Here is a 4367-nt window from a genome sequence, read left to right as displayed (position 1 = left end):
TGTGATAATGAGTAAAACAGAATTTGAATAGAAGTGAGCATCGTACCTGACATGATCAGTGGCTAGGAATTCTCTTAGGGATTCGAAAATCCATATGGGACTTAGCCTGCCCTCCGATGCATGAGGGTATAGCCTTATACCACAGCTTATCGAGGGACTGTTCCATAATTTGTCAAGAAACTAACCGCTACAAGAAAAATCAGGATTTAGCGAGGAATTATTTTCCTCATAAAATACATAGCTAAATGATAGGTTGCTAATATTTAGCGAGGAGTAATTTTTTTCTCTAATTAGCGAGGAATTAGCGAGGACCTTTATTTTCCTCTCTAATTTTAGCGAGGAATTAGCGAGGACTTTTATCCCCTCTAATTTTAGAGACAAGTTAAATGCCTCGCTAATTCCTGCTAATCGCATGTTTTAGCCAGGACTTTTTGCGAGGGATATTTTCCTTACTAAAATTAGCGAGGACATGTCGTCGCTATTTCCTCGCTAATATAAAAATATCAGGATAGCAAACGATTAGAGATGAATTAATTCCTCTCTAATTCGTCACAAATCAGATTAGTTGAGAGAAATAATTTCCTTGCAATTTCCTCACTAAATTGCACATTGGTTGTGTGAGAATCAAAATTTTGATTATAAATAAATCCTGTTTAATCAAGCAATTAACTAAAAAAATGAAATCTAAACAATATAATATAAGTGGTTCAATCTGTAATTCATATATGAAAAGTCATATCATAAGTGGTTCAATATGTTAACCACATATCAAAAGTCATACAATATTATAAGATAGTAGAGTAATAAACTCAATAAGAGTTCTAAGTATCTCATGCATATAAAATAAAGGAAAAACTTAGGAAATAACATAGCTATTTTCCACCACCATTTGGATCTAATTGCTTAGAAGAATTTGTACTGCTACCACTAATGCCACTCCTTCTACCCCCTTGTATTCTTCTTCGGCCTCTCCCTCTTGGCATAGCTAAATAGTAGATAGAAGCATAGACAATCAATTAACATATTAGTAAGAATACCAGGTTGAATATGATGCACAATGTCTTTTTTCTTCAATCTGACATCGAAAAAGCTTAACAGGGCAAGAATTAGCATGTGTTTCATACACTCAACAACAGCATTTAGATTGCCAGGCATGTTAATTATCTGAATTACAAACAAGGACCATAATTTAGCATGTAAATACCAACTCCTTAAGACTGGACAATTCTGCCTAAATCAAAAAGTTGATATGTTAACTTCAATGCTATACTAATTGCTTAAGTAGATACAATATAAAAGTAATGAGGAAGAATTTAAGAGAATCGAACATGTATATACAAGGACTAAATAGCTGGAGATTGTAATTCATGACATTATACAAGCTGACACAGCATGTTAATAAGAGCAATGATGATTCATGACATTATACAGGACATGAAAATAGAGATATATGCATGCCAAAACTCTATCCAATGCATATATAACACCCGACTAAATAGAATATTTTCATATCAGCAATAAACCAAATCATATAGTTTGGCAGTAATATAATCAAATATATATATATATATATATCCATAATAATTACAAAATCAATCTAAAACAAAATCTGGCATTCAGGATAAGTTAAATGTGGTTACTTCACTTCAAACTGAAGTAATAACATTAAAATACTAGCTCATGATCTTCTCAATCGGAGAATAGTACCAAATTTTAACCTACAAAAATAAGATAAATTTTCAATAAATACCATATCAATCCTAAATTTCTTCTATCAATTTTAAATAATTAATTTTGTGAAAGAAGGATTCTGATTCAACCTCAAAAACATCTCTTTATCTTTCCAATCTATCACCTCTAATCCTCCAAAAATACTAATATAAATTCCAAAATTCCTCATTATAGTCCAAACAATTTCCTTAGCCATAAACAGCCCAAATAAATCTATAATAACATTATATAACTTCTAGATTAGTCAAAAATGATCTGGAAATAACTTATCCATTATCTAGAAATCAATATCTAAAGAGCAAGAAACAAGTAAAAATAGTCTATAAAGAAGACCTACTAGTTCAAAGCAATCAGCATCACAAGTGATGAGTTGAGATTGATACATAACAGAGCTTGAGAAAAAAATAGGAAAAGAAGCATAAAGCTGACTAAAGGAAGAAAGTGAATACATAAAGCTGACTAAAGGAAGAAAGTAAATCAAACATGCATCTGATTCCTAAGCTATTGGCAGTTGAAAAGATACATTAGAGTAAGTCTTAACACTAACATACAGTTAGGAACTAAAAAAAATTATATGATTTGGATGCTACAGGCAAAATTAAAGAGAGATGAATAGAACAGTTAAGAAAAGGATGTAACAGCAATGTATATAATAAGAAATTTTGAGCCTAAGGAAGGGGTTTTTTCTGATATTTAAAAGAAAAAACATGAGGATAGGTGCACACATATACACGAAGAGGAATGCATAGAGAACACAACAAGCTGATAGGAAAGAGCTAAGCTAACAGTGCAAAGAAAAAACAAGAAGAGTAAATAGTAAACATATAAAAGAAGGATCTCAAAAGAAAAAGTAAATGTATAAGGAATATATAATAAAAGTAAAGAGTAAACATCAATCATAGAATAAGCTAAGAAAAATACTTCATCCAATCTTTTCAGTTTTAGGACATGCAAAACTCATCAGACAAATATAAGGAATATACCAGAGGTGGATACTTGTAGCTGTAAATGTATATAAGATGTTTATATTTGATCTATTGAGGATTTAGCTATTTGCTATCTTGGACCTTTGAAAGGACTTTATTTTTATGTCTTCTTTTTAAAAAAGGTGTATGAGATGAAAGCATGTTTAGTTGATATTGTGAAGAATGCCTAGAGGGTGACAAGTCTATGTATGTATATTCTGGGCAAGCGGGCTTTCGTGTAATAAATAATGTCTGGAAAATTCAAGGAGTGCAACATAGAGATTACCGATTAGAGCACCACTTTGAATAGAAATGTGCTTGCCTTTTGATCAAGGGTAACAAAAGCTACTCAATGTGCTAGCATACCATTAGGGCTTAACATAATTGAATAAGATTTGCTTAAAAATATTTAAATGAGCCAAGTCATAAGAGCTCATCAACTTGTCAAGCATTAATTAAAAGGATGCTTATAAAAATATTTATATATTGTCTATCAGTTAAATCTTTATTTAAGTAGGAGATTTGAATCCACGATTTATAAACTAAAAACTTATAGACTAGACTAACATTTATTAGCAATGTAATTAAACTAGCTATTCTATAGAAAGTTTGGAATTGTCAGACTAAGTTCCTCAATTTCCCATTTACCCAGTTACCATCATGGTTTAAAGACAGCAAAAAGACAGGTGGAACACTTAGCTGCTAAAAGAAGGACAATACTAAAAATTCCAACCAATGTACTGTTAGGCAAAAACAAAAGTCACTCATCTCTTTATCCAAACAAAAACATCAACCGATAAAATTGAGCATGCTCTTTATTCGGAAGGAGAAAGAAAAGGTGCACTGGCTACAGCAAAAGCAAAGGTAAAAAACAGAAAAAAAAATAGGATTTCCTATTCTGTTTTAAATACAATTCAATCTCTATCTCAGCCATTAGTATCGTACAATTCAATCTCACAAAATCTTGTTCCCTGATTTTACTTACATGGAAACTAAATCCACAAATTAGAAGAATAGAAAAATTCATTGACACTAGGGAAGAACAGAACAAGCCACACAGTAGTTTGAATCATATCAAAACCTGGTGAAAGAGAAGTTCTCCCTTCAACAACTGAAACAATGATAGAAACTGGAACTCGAATATGGCCAATATTACTGCAACTTGAAGATTTGGTAGATGAAGTTAATGAAGAGGTTAGATTAAAGACAAAATCAACCATGATTAAGTGATTCTCTTGCACGTTCTCACCTGCATGTCCTCGCCCGAGTGCTAGCATCTCTTGCGCCTATGGTTTGAGCGGCCGCACGACAAGTGAGTCAACCTTGTCGAACGCGCGAAGAAATAAGACAGAGTAGGGTTACGTTAGATTTACGCGGGAACAAAATGGAGGGAATAATATTGGGTCTGAAAAAGCAAATTGGAGATATATGAAATTACAGAGGGGATATATTTTTAAGAAAGTATTTTTTATATAAAATATCTTATAAAATAAAAATAGTTTTTTATATATAAGATATTATAATTTTTTAAAAATAATTATATATAAGGCATTATAAATCTTTAGAAAATATTTTTTTATATATATTAATATAGTACAAAATAATAGTTTGGTAAAATAGGTACATTTTTAAAAAAGTAAATAAAAAATTAGAATCCTTCTAATTATTATT

General features: G+C 31.1%; 1 long non-coding RNA gene across 1 annotated transcript; it reads right to left on the bottom strand.

The window, feature by feature from the left end:
- Positions 1 to 699: 699 nt before the first annotated feature.
- LOC129297904 (uncharacterized) lies at positions 700 to 4070 on the bottom strand. Its single transcript, XR_008590277.1, has 3 exons — positions 3946 to 4070; positions 3778 to 3851; positions 700 to 985 (listed from the first exon to the last, which is right to left on the bottom strand). It is a non-coding gene; the product is annotated as an uncharacterized LOC129297904 (long non-coding RNA).
- Between the last annotated feature and the right edge of the window lie 297 nt (positions 4071 to 4367).

The sequence above is a fragment of the Prosopis cineraria genome, unplaced genomic scaffold (assembly GCF_029017545.1).
Source record: "Prosopis cineraria cultivar Desert tree isolate PC_DT_omini unplaced genomic scaffold, ASM2901754v1 PC650, whole genome shotgun sequence".
Classification (NCBI taxonomy): domain Eukaryota; kingdom Viridiplantae; phylum Streptophyta; class Magnoliopsida; order Fabales; family Fabaceae; genus Prosopis; species Prosopis cineraria.
This window is presented reverse-complemented; position numbering and strand designations above follow the sequence as displayed.